Source organism: Sorex araneus, chromosome 5 (genome assembly GCF_027595985.1).
Source record: "Sorex araneus isolate mSorAra2 chromosome 5, mSorAra2.pri, whole genome shotgun sequence".
NCBI lineage: Eukaryota > Metazoa > Chordata > Mammalia > Eulipotyphla > Soricidae > Sorex > Sorex araneus.
In genome coordinates this window covers 189,050,853-189,068,544 of record NC_073306.1, presented here as the reverse complement: position 1 = coordinate 189,068,544, position 17,692 = coordinate 189,050,853, and positions in this window count along the sequence as shown.

The window sequence follows — 17,692 nt, the reverse complement described above, 5'->3', positions numbered from 1 at the left end:
ATCATATTTGAAGGTAATATGTCTATTTTGTATGTGCTATAAAACATAAGAAAATTCAGCATAAAAATCAGACAATATTGTGAAGTATATTTCTAACTCTTCTAAAATCATTTTATGTTCAGTTTACATCAAAATAATTATATTTTATATGAACACAGGGTAGCAAGATGAGAATAGTAAATAATATATAAACAGGCTGTGTCTTTTTAGCTTGACTGTTTGACTTACACCAAATGCTGAAAACAGAGAGGAAATGAGAGCTCTGAGGCCCATTCCAAGCTGTGTTTAGAGAAAAAAAGATGTTTATAAACTGCATACTTGCTTACAGAAGAAGAGAAAACGAAAAAACAAAAAACAAAACCAGCATTTTGAAATAACAAAATATCTGAATTTCTAAGATGATGCATCAGAACTTACTTTTATATCATGTCAAGGAAGAAAACAGTAGAATATTAATAATTTTTAATGTTTTATTAGACTCACATGCATTTTAATTGTACATTCTTTTAGATGTGCACCTGCTGCCCTTAGTCAACTGTGCTGGAAAGCTTTTCTTACAATTTTTTTTTCAAAGTCAGTTCTAACCTCAGCACAGGCATACTGGGTCCATTGCCATCCCTCACAGAAAAGAATTTCAGGAGGGGGTAAAATAATCAAGAAAATGTTTTTGTTGGAAAAAAAATTTTAATATTAGGGGAAAAAGAAAGATATATGCTCAATAGAGAAGAAGGCACTCTCCAAAGTGGAAAAAGTAGAGGATGGGGGGCTGCAGTGATAGCACAGCGGGTAAGGCATTTGCCTTGCACTCGGCGACTCGGGTTTGATTCTCAGCATCCCACATGGTCCCCTAGCACAGTCAGGAGTAATTCCTGAGTGCATGAGCCAGGAGTAACCCCTCCGCATCGCCAGGTTTGACTCACAAAGCAAAAGAAAAAAAAAAACAAGTATAGGATGGCTGTTGGGAGAGTGGTATATATAATTCCTCCAGATTTTCTTGACCTGGAGCTCTCTCCATATATAAAAATTAATCTGAGTGTTGTTACAGAGAATTCCCTGGCATCTTGATGTTCCTTTCACATTCTTATCATAATATGATAATAATTATCATATATAATATGATAATGTGGCTTATGATATTATGGAAATATGTCCTGTGGCTTCTCCTTTTCTGAGGGGTTCAGCCTTCTCTGGTGATGACTCATTTTCTGCATCTGGGTGGTACTTCAGTTTCTCCATTTCCAAAGAGCTCAGAATTTCATCACCAGAGAAGGCTGAAATAAGTCCATGTCTTTGGACTCTTTCAGGGAACTTTCTTCTTAAGTTTTATGATTTCCCCAAAACTCTTTATCAAGGCCCTTCTATCTACCCACAGCATTACCTTACAACAGTAGAATGTTCATATCTAATTTTTTTCCTTTCTGTATAGATTTTATTTCAAGATTTTTATATGTTGAATGGTTGATTATATTATAAAAGGCTAAAAGCAAAGTAACATTAGATCATTTTACATTTGATAGCTTGCTCAGAGACAATATTAAACTTTAATTTCTCTCAAATGATTGGCTATTCTCCATCTTGAATCTCCTTAGTAGCTGACTAATATTGAAGCAATATATTTTAAGAAGGTTGGAAAGAATACAAGAACACAGTTTTCTGACAAGTAATAAAACAACATTGTTTTTCTCTAATATTACATTTTTCTTTAATTTCTTGAAGGACAAAATGCAAATGTATAATTTGTAATTAAGAGTGTGACAAAAATGATATAAAATATCAGTAGATATATGCTGTAAAATAATACAAGCATTTTTTATTCCAATACAAAGGTGCTAAATTTAATCAGCACCCACTCTGTGGTGTGGTTCTTTTGTATATACTTATATGTATGATATTTTGCTTGTTTTGTTTTGTGGCCCTATCCAGCTATGCTTATAAAATGACAGTAATATGGCTGATCACATGACAGAATCATGGGTGATAGTATGACTTTCTGCTGGTGGGAATGCCAACTGGTTCAGCCCTTTTGGAAAACAATATGGACGCTTCTAAAAAAAATTAGAAATTGAGCTCCCATTTGACCCAGCAATACCACTGCTGGGAATATATCCCGGAGAAGCAAAAAAGTATAGTCAAAATGCCATCTGCACTTATATGTTCATAGCAGCACAGTTTACAATAGCCAGAATCTGGAAAAAGCCAGAGTGCCCTAGAACAGATGACTGGTTAAAGAAACCTTGGTACATCTATACAATGGAATACTATGCAGGTGTTAGAAAAGATGAAGTCATGAACTTTGCTAAGTGAAATGAGGCAGAAAGAGAGAGACAGACATAGAAATATTTTACTTATCTGAGAAATATAAAATAACAGAGTAGGAGACTAACACCCAAGAATTGCAGAAATAAGTACCAGTAGTTTGGCTCCATGGCTTGGAAGATGGCCTCACATGCTGGGGGAAAAGGCAGCTCAGATAGAGAAGGGAACACCAAGTTAAATGTGGTTGGAGATCTCGCGTGGGAAGGGAGATGCGTGCTGAAAGTAGACTAGAGACTGAACACGATGGCCACTCAATACCCCTATTGCAAACCACAGCAACCAAAAGGAGAAAGAGAACAAAAGGGAATACCCTGCCACAGAGGCTGGGGCGGGGGGAGGGCCCGAGGGCGGTGGGGAGGGTGTTGGGTGTTGGGATTGGGGGTGGGAGAGATACTGGGTTCATTGGTGGTGGAGAATGGGCACTGGGGGAGGGATGGGTTCTGGAACATTGTATGAGGGAAACACAAGCACGAAAATGTGTAAATCTGTAATTGTACCCTCACAATGATTCACTAATTAAAAAGTAAATATTTTTTGTAAAAAGTTAATTGGTTGTACTTTAGTTTTAGAGTTACCACAACTTTCATCCTTAATGTCTTAATGACAAATTATTTTTTCTCTGTCATTCAGTCTGCTATACTTGGAGTTGTAGATTGATATGGAATTTCCCCAGGATCTCTGATATCAGGCTACACAGGAAAGTTGCTTTCTTCTTCATATATAATGTTAATTGAACTGTTTCCTATTCATAAATTTCTTGTCACTAAATCTGTCAGTGTCTTTATTGCTTAAGTCTATGTTTTTGCAGTAGGTCCCCAATTAGTCTTCTATAGATCTATCCTTGGTTTTAATTATTCACTTCATCTCTGATTCATAATTACAATGGAATCCCGTTGCCATGTGACATTGTAGTATTACCAGAAGACAAAGTAGTTCAAGTACTACTGAGCTTACCATTGACTTGCTTTTGGTAGTAGACTTTGCAAGAAAATATCATTACATAGTTTGGAAGCAAGGTTTTGAGAAAACACAGGAGTCTCTAGTGATAATTTATTATTATCTCTACCAGATAATAATAAATGATCCTAGTAGATATAAGGATGACCAAAATATAGACAGAATTGCACTCAAATCTTCAATGATGGTTGTAGAGCATCTTAGTCTAAGACCAAACTATTCTAACATATCTAGAAATTTAAAAGAATTAGAAATGTGCATTTTTTACAAATCATTTTATCTTTGAGGCTCTCTGTTATTTAGCAAAAACTAATATTTTCCCTTTAATGTCCATCTCTCTGGATTTTAGTGTTTAGAATGTCTCTTTGCCAGTTTTAATCTCCTATAATGCTACTGAAATTCTCCCTTTTCCTGCTCAAATGTTTTATTATTCCCATTGACAGTAAAAAAAATAAGTTGCTTGAACCCAACTTTTCATTACCAAACTACTTACTACTTACTTTTTATTTATTTTCAATATAGGTAAATATCAACCTTTTCATTTCAGAACACTGATGAATTTTTATTCCCTAATGTACTCTATAGTTAATTACTCACCTCTTAAAATACACTTCTGCATCTCATCTTTTAAGCAATAAATATTTGGAAGTTTTGAGTTATTTATAAATAACAACTGCTTCCTTTGTGGAACATCATAGATATTTTGAAACCTCATCCAAAAATGATGATGTCCTTATAAAATCAAGGGAAAACCAAACCACCTGCCCTTCATTCCTGAAATCCTGCAAGGTTACAATGTTGAGTGGCCCTTTAATATGATTTAAATAACTTCTGTAAATATATTTTAGGCTATTTCAGTTTTACACTAGTGTCTTAATAGTGTTTCTAATCTTCCTAAATATTTAAAAAGCAATAGCATAAGTATCCAAATCAAGTGGAAATATAAATAAGGCAGAAAACAAGTACACATTTTTCTTCTCAACGCATCCAATAAAATATCCTGTTGAGTTTTATAACTCTCTGATTTATCCTTCACAATTCCCTAAGTCCTATCCCTAAACAGAGATTGAGATTGCCTTTTGGTTGTGAACCCAGGTAATGTTTTTGATACTCAAATAAATGCTTACAACTATATTTTGTCAAAATATTTGAAATTTAAGACTATTATAGTTGTTTTCTGCTATGGTACATTTGACTCAACTACTTGAGTTATGAAATTCTCAGAAAATGTTACCATTATTCAAATGGTTCTTTTATATGGTACCTTTTATTCAAATTTTCCTTTGTTATGTATATAAATTCTATAGATAAACATGAAGCCCTGAAGGCTCACACTATTTCAAAAAAGGTATACCACAATTTGTTGGAAGAGGAGTAGAGGAGAAAGTACAAAGGATAAGCACCTATGAAGACCTAAGTGAGAAATGTGAGTCAACTAAATGACAGTTAAAATAGTCAAGTCGTTAAGATCTCAATATTCTGCATTACATGTGTTTGAAAGTATGAGAAATCATGGAAATGGATGTGTAGCCAATAAGTGGGGCAAAAGTATTTGCTTAGTGGCTATAAGATACTTATTATATTGTATTGACTCCAAACTCTAAAATGTGCAGATTTGCCCCTGAGTTATTTTTATTAGTTCATGGAGCTACTCGATGTATCAATTTGCTTTGGATAATGATTAAAAACTGAAAATGTCTGTAATTTTTCAGAGTGCTTTCATACTATTTCAGCATGCACAGTACTGTCTCCAGCAAATCCTAGTCTCAGAAATTAAGGAATGCAGACCTAGCTGGACAATTTCTAGAAATGAAGAGCAGATCATTAGGTATCACAGCACGGATCTTCAAGATTCAGAGAGCAAAGTATTTTTTAAAATGTGAGAAAAACTTGAAAAGAAATTAGCACACCATTTTTGTCTGATTCTAATTTAGATGTTCTTTCCTAGACCAGTATAAAATGACAAAAGATATATATTATCTAACCAGGGTAACAGCATGAAAATCAAATTTAAGTGGGACAGTTGTAAAAACGTTCTGTCAAGTTTTAAGACTTTGAAATTCCTAGTGTATTGCTACAGTATAAGTTCGATAATGCAGACTATGTGCTAGACTCTCAATAGAAGTATGACAACAAATAATTAAACCACAGATGCAGTTTAATGGTTAAGTACCATGCAGGTCCAGTATGGGTAACTTGTCAGGCTTTGCCAGGCAGGTGGGATACTCATGGTAGCTTGTCAGGCTCTCTGAGAGGGATGGAGGAATCGAACCCAGGTTGGCTGTGTGCAAGGCAAATGCCCTACCCACTGTGCTATTGCTCAACTCCAGAATAAATGTACTTGTAAACGTACATTTAGTTCTAGGGTTCTTCCAATATTATTCAGGATGCCTCGAGTGAACAACTTGTAGACGACGGACAATAGGCAGATTGGGCAGTAGTTGCCAATGTTGTGGATGTCTCCCTTCTTGTACAACAAAATGGTCCTGCTGGTTTTTCATTGGATGGAACCTTGCATTCAGAGAGGTAGCGTGTGAAGAGCCAAGCCAGTGTATTGACGAGTACTGGCGGCAGATTCCTCAAGAACGTCATGCAACGACTGAATAGGAAGGAATGGGAGTGAAGATAGACGGTCAGCAACTACACCACAGTTGCTTCACTAATGACATCTTTCTAATAACACCAAACATTAGCCAAGCGGCACAAATGTTGGCCAACTTTGGCCATGAGTGTGGGAAGGTCGGACTACAGCTGAATATCACCAAGACAATGTTCATGAACAATGGACTAGTTCCTGACTTTCCATTTGCTCTCAACAGAACGAAAATCTCCGAATGCAGCAGCTATGTGCACCTGGGTCAAGAACTCAACATGATGATCAACTTGGCACCAGATCTACACAGGAGGAAGTTGAAACACCTTCAAGAGTGTCAAAAAGTTAAGAGGATGAAGAACCTCCAGCTCCGGGCACATCTTTTTAACTCCACCATTCTTCCTACACTAACTTATGCCTCAGAGACCTGGCCCTAAGAAAACAGGATGAGAATGCTATTTGTGTATCCCAAAGAGGAATCGAAAGAGCTATGCTTGAATATCATGTTTCACTCAAGTGAGAGAAAGAATCCGGAGTTTCTTTCTTTCTTCCCTTCCTTCCTTTCTTTCTTTCTTTCTTTCTTTCTTTCTTTCTTTCTTTCTTTCTTTCTTTCTTTCTTTCTCTCTTTCTTTCTTCCTCTTTCTTTCTTTCTTTCTTTCTTTCTTTCTTTCTTTCTTTGCTTTCTTTCTTTCTTTCTTTCTTTCTTTCTTTCTTTCTTTCTTTCTTCTCTTTTTCTTTCTTTCTTTCTTTCTTTCTTTCTTTCTTTCTTTCTTTCTTTCTTTCTTTCTTTCTTTCTTTCTTTCTTTCTCTTTCTTTCTTCCTCTTTCTTTCTTTCTTTCTTTCTTTCTTTCTTTCTTTCTTTCTTTCTTTCTTTCTTTCTTTCTTTCTTTCTTTCTTTCTTCTCTCTCTTTCTTTCTCTCTCTTTCTTTCTTTCTCTCTCTCTTTCTTTCCTTTCTTCCTTTCTTTCTTTCTCTCTTTCTTTCTTTCTTTCTCTCTCTCTTTCTTTCTTCCTTTCTTCTTCCTTCCTTTCTTTCTTTCTTTTCTTTCTTTCTTTCTTTCTTTCTTTCTTTCTTTCTTTCTTTCTTTCTTTCTTTCTTTCTTTCTTTCTTTCTTTCTTCCTCTTTCTTCCTCTTTCTTTCTTTTCTTTCGATCTTTCTTTCTTTCTTTCTTTCTCTCTCTCTTTCTCTCTCTCTTTCTTTCTTTTCTCTCTCTCTTTCTTTCTTTCTCCTCTTTCTTTCTCTCTTTCTTTCTCTCTTTCTTTCTTTCTTTCTTTCTTTCTTTCTTTCTTTCTTTCTTTCTTTCTTTCTTTCTTTCTTTCTTTCTTTCTTTCTTTCTTTCTTTCTTTCTTTCTTTTCTTTCTTTCTTTCTTTCTTTTTCTTTATTGAATCACCGTGAGAAAAGTTGCAAAGCTTTCAGGTTTAAGTCTCAGTCACACAATGATCAAACACCCAGTGACATGGTTCCACCACCAAGAACCCAGCATACCACCCATCCACCCTCCAGCCTGCCTGTGAGGCAGATGATTTTCACTTTACTCTCTCTTTACTTTGATTACATTCAGCTGCCCATAAACGGCTCCTCTGCTCCTGAACAGCCTTGGTTTCACAAACCAATCTCGGAATGCAGCAACAGCTGGCAGGAATCTGGAGTGCTGAGCTCCATCAACAATCAAGAATCAGGGACGCTGTCCCGTTTGCCAAGGCATAAAAAAATCAGATGGGCTGGACATGTAATGTGATTCAGAGATGACTGCTGTACTAGAGCTGTTACCGACTGGATTCCACAGGACATCAAAAAAAAAAAAAACACCTGGCCGCCCACCTACAAGATGGTCAGACTTCTTCGTCAAGACCCTGAACTTTGAGGCCCTTTGTGTTCCTGGAGCGAGCAGACGCCATTGGCCCACACTAGCATGCAACAGTGAAGAATATAGATGTTACTGCTGCCCACTCGAGTAAATCTATCAGCAATGAGATGACGGGATGACAAGTTTTATACACATATATATATATATATATATATATCAAAACTGATTAACACACAGTGAGGGGGAATCATTAGAGGAATTAAGATCAGACCAGAGGTGACATAAGGACAATAATAGAATGTTATGTAGACAAATAATACTGTAACCATGTTACCAAATCTTTAATAATTTTAAAAATATAAATAGTTTTAGAGAACTGGCACAACTTACAAGGGATAACTTACCCAATATGTACACTTTTACCTTGATTGTATTCCTTGCAACTATATGAAAAAGGTATATGTCAATGCATAATAGAATGAATATTTTTGAGAACTAAGACTTTTGTACTGAAGTCCTGAAAATTTTCAAAGGAAAAAAGTGACACATTTTGGTTTATTTTTTAAACTTTATGACACCCAGAACGTTCAACCTTGCTAGTTTGTGACACCTGTTAAAATCTGTCTCTGAAAAGAAACAAGTTAGAGAAATACCACATGTAATGTAATCCAGAAATGTGAACGTTATGAGAAATAAGTTTAAGGTAGGGTTGATTTTTGTTCATTTTAGTCCTTAGTGACTTTTATTCACTAACCAGAATTTAAAATGACCTGTGTTGCAACATTAGACATTGTTTTTTAAATTTATTTAATTTATTCATATATTGGAATTAACCAAATTCCGACATGAATAAATAAAATATATGGATTGGAGCGATAGCACAGTGAGTAGGGCATTTGCCTTACATGTGGCTGACCCAGGTTCAATTCTTCCATTTCTCTCAGAAAGCCCGACAAGCTACGTAGAGTATCCCTCCCACAGGGCAGAGCCTGGCAAAGCTCCCCATGGCATATTCGATATGTCAAAAACAGTAACAACAAGTCTCACAGTGGAGACGTTACTGGTGCCCGCTCAAGCAAATCAATGAGCAACAGCATGACATGATACAGTGATAATCATATATGTTTTTGAGGACCACACTTGGCTTTGCCTTGGCACTGAACTCAAATCACTTCTTTGGGGCTTAGGAAACCATGTAAGGTGCCAGATACTGAACCCAGGACAGCCAACTGCAAGGCAAGCATCGGATCTGCAGCTCTATCTCACCAGCTCAGGTTTTTAATTTAGAAAGATGGTGGGTTTGGAGGACAAGGGAATACTCTGCAATTAAGACTTAGTATCCAAGAAGACAATAGTGGTTTTCAAGACATATTTAATAAAAAACTTGTTCTATTATTTTCAATTGAATTCCATTGTTAGATAGCTCTGTGAAATGTAATACTGCATTAATGAAAAATGAAAATAGTTATGTAAAAAAGAACAGAATCATACAGATCAAGAAAAATCATTTAATAGAGTCACACATGTTGTCCACAATTCAAAATTGGTTGCAGAGATAATCACCCTTACTCTTCTACCTTTCTGTCATTTCAAACTGTAACAAAACAAAAGTTATTAGTGAAATGGCAATCTTCCATGTAAAATTCATTTATGAAGACTTTGATGAATGCCATGCATACCAACACTTAATGTGACAAATGAGCTTACTTCTTGCTTGTTAGTCTATTTAATCTCGGTGAGATTGATTACAGTGTTACCTGCCTTATATACAGTATATCTATCGTGTTTATATCTTGTTTTAATGTGCAGTAAAGAAACCATTATCAGAGAGGATTTTGGAACTGGAAAGAAGATGAAATTTAAAATAATTTCAGTTAATCTCAGGATTTTTACTCTTAATACCTATCCAAATTGAAGCTGCTTTTCAAAATTAATCCTTAATCACTCAACAGTAGCAATTCAAAATAATTATCCCATAAGAATATTATTACATATAATTTGTTTTTTGATTAGAGAAAAATAATTTCAGATTTATACATTTTTTTCATGTGAATTACTGTTTGTAATGAAGATTAAAAATTTTATAATTTAAGATTTTTACAGGTAACTTTTCATGTATATAATATGAATATCCATAACTGAGAATTATTCTTAAATTTTAAAATACATTAAAGTTGTTGAAATTGTTATCCTATACTGTAACTTTGCTTTTGCCTTTCGATATTATGTCTTTGAAAGTTATGTTGCACTTATTTGCATGCAAAAACTAAAACATTATAAATGTTGAACAAATACAACACAAAACTATCAAACTTAAAATTTTGTAATGTTAGGATTAAGTATTTTAATTTTGCTAAAATACCAATTGTTTAGATAGTAATTTAAGAATTTTGAATAGAATGCAAGTTTACTGGCACATTAATAGTTTATTATGGTTATATTATGATTATCTTATATTATGTAATAATAATGTGAGCATTAATGTTTTGCCTTTTCAATGATTAATAAATCCTACCATTCTAGGATATCCTACTAGACTAGTGCTTTTTTCCCACTGATAATCTTTCTCTTATTTTACTGAAAACAGTGTGTTCCTTTACACTCTGACCAAAAATCCTTCATCCTTTAATCTACATAATTACTTCATGAAAGTTTGGCTTTTTATTATACCAAAGATAAAGTTTGGCTTTATCTTCAGAATGCACTCCTACAAAATCTTAAAATCCAGACCACTTTTGAAAGAAGGTGATTTTCTATATTTTTATGAAATACAAAAAGAGTAGTTTGTGCCTCCAGCAATGACTGGAAGAAAAATCTTCTCATTACCGCTATGTTTGTTTAAATCCTACAAATATTTTTAAATTGCTGAGAGTCAGTGGCTAAGATGGCAAAGTGGGGAGTAATATTATACAATTCCTATCCCCAAACCACAGGGAAAATATTAAAAAGAGGATTGGACACTGAAATTTGCACAGGGCCCCACTGAGAGAATAAACGTTGAGACCAGTAATCATTTACAGCTGTTGAATGTGGACCAAAGATCACAAAAGACACAACAAAATTGTGCAATGTCGGGAAGGGATGGAGAGGCACATAGGCTTCCGGAGCTAAAACTCTACTGAGGACTGGAACTGAGGACCAAGTCATCAAACTGGTTGACACCTTAACCTGGTTGAACACAGGGCTAGTGGAAAATGCTTGTACACCTTGATGACCTGGAGGTCAGCAAAGAAGCTGAAAGCTGCCATCCCCAGCAGTGGCCGCAAACATGTGGCAGGCTGATCAGTATTGTGGCTTCCACAAAGGAATATATTGGATCTTGATGAACAGGCTGAAAATGAAAGACTAGAAACAGTTATATATACAAAAAGCCTATGAAAGTTTAAGATAGACATGATTTTATTCTAAAAAGAAATAGATTTAAAACTGAGAGATTTGGGGAGGGGGAAAATTAAGATCATGAACCAGAGATGTACTTTATATAATGATCAAAGTATCTAGATATTATAGTCCTCATTAACATATGTCTGCTCAAACACTTGGAAAATAAATAACGTATAACTGGCAAAAAATATAAAAATTTAAAAAAGAATACATTAAGACATTCCTGGAGACAAAGAGAACAAAAAGAGAAGTTGTCAAGAGATATGGAATAGTTGTTCTAAAGGTGAGGTCCAGGTGAAGGACCCAACATCTTAAGAAACTAGAAAAAAAGATTAAAGGAATTATTGTCTACTACAAAATGGTAAGAGAAAAATGAGTGAAATGAAAATCAACAATATAGAAACAAACAGGCGATCAAAGAAAACTTGAACTTGGCCAACTAGTGTTCAATTCTCACATCCAAAGGGTCACCAAAGTCTGCCAGGAGTGATCCCTGAGCACAGAGCCAGGAGTATGCCCTGAGCACTGCCAGCTGTGGTCAAAATAACAAACAAAAAGATCAGTGAAACCAAGAGTTGTTTGTTTTAAACAAAAATCAAGTTAAGCAAACCCGGGGCTGGAGTGATAGCACAGCGGGTAGGGTGTTTGCCTTGCACACGGCTGACCCGGGTTCAAATCCCAGCATCTCATATGGTCCCCTGAGCACCGCCGGAAGTGATTCCTGAGTGCAGAGCCAGGAGTAACCCCTGTGCATTGCCGGGTGTGACCCAAAAAGCAAAAAAGCAAAAAAAAATCAACAAACCCTTAGTAGACTCACTGTCATGAAAAAAGACAAGCGGTGTAATAAATTATATCAGAAATGAAAGTCTGGCCTGTGGAAGGAAGGCTCCTATTGTTTAGAGAGCACCCTGCTATTCCCCTCTATGAAGAGTGTAGTTCTTAGAACACAGGCAGGACGTGAATAAGATGTCAGAATTATGGTTAAACATTGAAAATACCTCTGGCTTCAATAATGATTAAGTGAAATTGCCTAAAGCCACACTAACCAACTTAGAAATATTAACTTTTATATTCATTTTAAATAGAAGAAAGTGATATATGCCCTTGATCTTTGAAGGCAAACGGATAAATTCTTAATCCGTTCTATGCATGACTTAATCCTAGAAAAGAAAATCAAAGTATCAAAATAATTTGCCACATGATCAATTAAGAATTTCTAACATCTAAATTTGAAAATTAAGCATTGCATTGTTTAAGGTCTAAAAGACAAATTCATGGGGCTGGAGTGATAGTACAGTGTGTAGGCTACTCGCCTTGCACGAGGCCGACCTGGGTTCAATCCCTGACATCCCATATGGTCCCCTGAACACCGCCAGGAGTAATTCCTGAGTGCAGAGTCCTTAGGAACCACTGGGCATGATCCAAAAATAAATAAATAAATAAATAAATAAAAGACAAACTCAAGTAACTTAGTAGACTTAATATTTATGGTAGATATGTATCTGAGGAAATTAACTGAAATATAATGATATTATTTAGAAATAGCATTTGGTGGGTTGAGAGACTGCATTTACAGCCACAAAATCCACACATATATAGATAGATAGATCCATGTATATTTTTAAGATCCATGTAGGGACTTAACCCATCATAAGAAAGTACCATTAAAATCAAATTCTTCAATTCCCTGACAACTTTTTCACTGACAAGTTGTGGCCACAAGGAGACCAAATCAGCATTTTATACAATTTTTTAGACGACATAAAAGTCAGAAACATATCATGTTAAAAAATATTTAAGCCTCTGCTCCTTAAAGACTATGATCCAGGAGGTCTACTGACCCATTTTGTCACCCTGCGGCTTCTAATAGGAATGCATCTAGACTGTAAACTGAGCAAAAATAACAGAAATCTAAAACCGAGCGGCTGAGAAATCTTATATAATCTTATAATCTTATATAATCTTCATTCTCAGCAATGAAAAACAAATTATCAAATGATGCTTTTTCAGCAGGTTTGATTGTTGGGGGGAAATTCCAAATAATAATAGTGAGGTTTCTGTTGAAATATTGAATGTATTCAAAGTATAGAGAGAACAAAGTGAAGATTATTAGCCACTCAGGTAAGGGGGTGCCGGAGGGGGGGTATATTGTGGTTCTTGGTGGTGGAACATGTGCACTGGTGAAGGGATGGAGGTTTGATCATTATATGACTGAGACTTAAACCTGAAAGCGTTGTAACTTGTCACAGTGATTCAACAAAATAAAAATTAAAAAAAATTAATATGAATACAATGTGTATGTGTGCTCTCAAACTGCTTCACTAAGTAACCCTTTCATTCCCCCCAGTTGATCTTGTAAAGTCAAATTCACAAAGTCCCCCAAATTTATGTTCTAATGAAGACTCATCCTGAGCGTGGTATTTCAGTGACAGACACAATTGAAAATGATCAAATACAATTCTTTCACATTGGTATTGTATGTAAGCCAGAATTCAAAGTCTGCATAGTTTCTTTCAATCAGCTGCTCAGCAAAATATAAACAGGCACCTACAATAATTCAGGGTATTTTAATTCATACTAATTAGTCTTCCTTTAAGACATAATATTATGTATCACCCTATAGAATGTTTTTTTATAACATCTACCTTTTCTCTGAACATCATATGCGACACTAATATTGCAGCTGACTTTACAGTTTGTAAAGTTATGTCACTTGTAACTTGTCATCCCGTTGATCTTCGATTTGCTCGAGGGGGCGGCAAATTTGTCCCTGTCGCGTGCTAGTGTAGCCCATTGTAAAATTATACTAGTCATAAAGTGTGAAACTTTAAATGTTTTCCCTAATTTTTTATCTCTTCTATACCATAATTTAACTTTTTAATGTTGTTGTTTTTCCCCCCCAGGGGCAGGGGAACACTCAGTGATACTCAGAGGTTACTCCTGGCTCTGCACTCAAGAATCACACCTGGTGGTTTTGGAGAACCATATGGGATGCTGGGGGTGAGAAATCACAGTGTGCTTAAGGAAGCTCCCAAGAAATATATTCTTATCCTCTCTTCATGCAGGGACAGAATAACAGTAGAATCAGGTAGAGATTATTACACACCCTGATAAATTGCAGATTCCGGCAGGGCAGAGTATGAGCACCCAGACAGTGACACGATATTGAGCACAAGGATCTCTCCTATGCACAGGTGGCCACGGGCAGAGAAATTTAGGATGAAAGGAAACTGCTAGGATACAGTCCAAGAGAGCCCTAGCTAGCAACAGGGTTTCAGATTAGGAAAGTGTCTACTGGAAAGAGAGCAGCCTAGGATCAAGGACAGGCCATTGGACCAGGAGGCCGGCAAATGGTGAGGGTCAAGATTTAGGAAGTTATCCTTTGGACCATGCAGCCTGGGGCAGGAAAAGTGATTTGTACGTGGGTTAAGGGAGAGGCCTGGACACTTGGGAGAGAAAGGTCCTATCTAATTTTTTTTTTTCAATGAAGCATGATAGATTTTAGCACCACACTGCTCTGCCGTCCCGTTGTTCATCGATTTGCTTGAGTGGGCACCAGTAACATCTCCATTGTGAGACTTCTTACTGTTTTTGGCATATTGAATATGCCACAGGTAGCTTGCCAGGATCTGCTGTGTGTGTGGGGGATACTTTAGGTAGCTTGCCGGGTTCTCCGAGAGGGATGGAGGAATCAAACCCGCATGCAAGGCAAACGCCCTACCCGCTGTGCTATCGTGATTCAACAAAATTTATTTTGAAAGATGTGAGAAGAAGAAAGGAAACCCATGTGCAAAAGGGAACACAGGCTTCTCTGGACTGGAAAAAGCGGGGGGTAGTGGAGGAAGACAGCAAACAGGCGTTCAATGAAGAACACAGGCTCTTAACTGCAAGCCCTGATTCCATCTACTTAAACTATATCGTTAACTTCATTTACCTCTGTATTTGGTTTTGGTTTTGCTCAGGGGCCCTACCAAGCAGTGCTCTCACTTGTGTATAAAGTAGAGAAGTCCAGGGGCTGGAGCGATAGTACAGCGGGTAGGGCATTTGCCTTGCACGCGGCCGACCCGGGTTCAATTCCCAGCATCCCATATGGTCCCTTGATCACTGCCAGGTTTAGTTTCTGAGTGCAGAGCCAGGAGTAACCCCTGTGCATCGCCGGGTGTGACCCAAAAAGCAAAAAACAAAATAAAATAAAAAATAAAAATATAATAAAGTAGAAAAGCCCATAAGCTTCTCTACTTTATACACAAAGCTTTCATACAATCTTCAAGATTCCACCCATACAAGAAAACTCACTTTGGGTAAAAATTGTACAGGGATCAAGGATCAATTGCCTCACTCAAGGCTTGCTTATTCTATATCCTTGAAGGGAAGATGGTCTCACAGCACTGCAAGGAGTGATCTCTGCGCATTGTCCCCAAAACGAGCAACAACAAAATAGAATTCCGCACACTTTCAGTTTGCCGACATCTATTCAGTCTAGTGGTACCTTAGATCAAAGATTTTTTTGTTGTTTCTTTTTTGTCTACTTCTCACAGATATTTATGTCCTTTGTTCCTGCCTTTTTTTTTCTTTCCCAGTTCTAACCTTCCTTTTATTTCTCTTTTCTCTCCATGCCTGTCTTCCTCTCCCTGTTCTGTTTGTTCTGGTTGGTGGTCAACCCCCAGCAGTGCTCTGGGGCTCCTCCCAGTTCTGGGCTTGGGTGTCACATTCAGGGATGCTCAGGGATCTCACCTGGCCCTCCTCCTGTTTTCTTTCCTTCCAACCTGAGCTTACGTGTTGTTTGTGAAATGCACTTTCTGGAGTAGAGAATATTTCTCCAGGTACCAGTTGGGGACTTGACAAGCAAGCAGAGGAAAGACATCAATTAAGCCTTCAAGAAATTGTCCTGCCAGACGTTTATACTCCTGCTTGACAAGGTTTTATAACTACAAATGAACTGGGGAATGGTGGTGAATTAATCTCCAGTCAAGTATAATTCAATGTTTAAAGATATTCATAAATGTGCTTCCTATTTGCACTTTACTTTTTCTGCAGCATATGTGAAATCATGACAATTGCAGATTTATGTGTCCCAACATATACCGATTTGCATTCCATATTCACCACTGGAGACCAGTTCACTCTTTGTTTATGATGTTATTTGGGGTTACACAATTTCTGTTATTCTTTCTGTCACTTTTTATGCTTCAGTGAACTGCGTTTTAGTCATGGGTACATTTTTGAGAATTGGGTGAATAAAATGGGAGCACAAGCATAAAAACAAAATTATGAATTTAATAATGTTAAACACTAGCATGAAAATGGTGAGAAAATACATTAGGTGAGACAAACTCTATTATATTAGCTAAATATTTACAGACAAACAAACCAATGGGGTACTTAAAAGGATATTATAACTTTGGAAGACATCATTAACGTTAATTGTATGACTAATGGGATTTATATGCAAATAAAATCTTATATTTCATTCAGATTTTTTTAAGGCTATAAACAAAGGAGTTTCACAGGCTTGGAATTGTTTCCTTCTCAAAATGACAAACTGTATCCATCATAGCCATAAAACACAGGTTAATAAATAATCCTCTGCTATCAAAGTATATCTCCTTTCACACTTCTTAACTCCACACTCAATATATATTACTTTTATTTTTGCCCTTTTTTTCAGAGGCATTATATATGTTCACCCACATAATCATTAGGAAATAAATTAGAAGGAGCTCCATGTTTTGACATTTTATAATTTAAAGCAATTAATAAAGAGCACAAGAGCATAAAGACTTATCTGGACCTTAGAATGCTTATTTTTCAGAAGTCATATAAAACAAAGAAGCATCATTCATTTGTCCACAGTTGACAGCTCCTCCAAAGAATATGCAGTGAACATATTCTTACTGAAGTGACGTTGTGCTATCTCTGAGGACAAAGAATCTGAAGGAAAGACTGATACTGTAGGAATATTGCTGATTTCAACAATAATGATATTATATATCCAATAAGATAAAGTCTCTGGAAATATTCAAAATTAATTTCTGACATACACTTTATGTTGTATACATATGTGTATATTATTGATAATTTTCTAAACAAAAATCTGTTTTAAAAATTCCTTACCTTAGAAGCAAAAATCTGATTACTGCAAACTAAATTCAATATTATTTTTCTTGCTAATAAAATCTAACACCTTTGTTTCCTATATTAAGTAAAAATTTTATGCAATAAATCTGGAAACAGAAGCCAGCTACATAAATACAATTTTTGACATAAATTGTCCTCTTTAAATAAATTTTATGAAATTATCAGTTGAAAAATTTTCTCTAAATTCTAAATTCATAACTGATCATACAAAAATGTATCGGAATGTGTATTTATAGGAATATATGCAAGGACCTTCAGTTGTGTTGACATGTATAGCACAGCGGTAGGGCATTTGGCTTTCACGAGGCCAACCCGTGTTTGATTCTTCCGCCCCTCTCGGAGAGCCCAGCAAGCTATGAGAGTATCATGCCCGCATGGCAGAGCCTGGCAAGCTACCCGTGGTATATTGGATATGCCAAAAACAATAACAATAAGTCTTAGAATGAGAGATGTTACTGGTGCCTGCTCGAACAAATCGATGAGCAATTGGATGACAG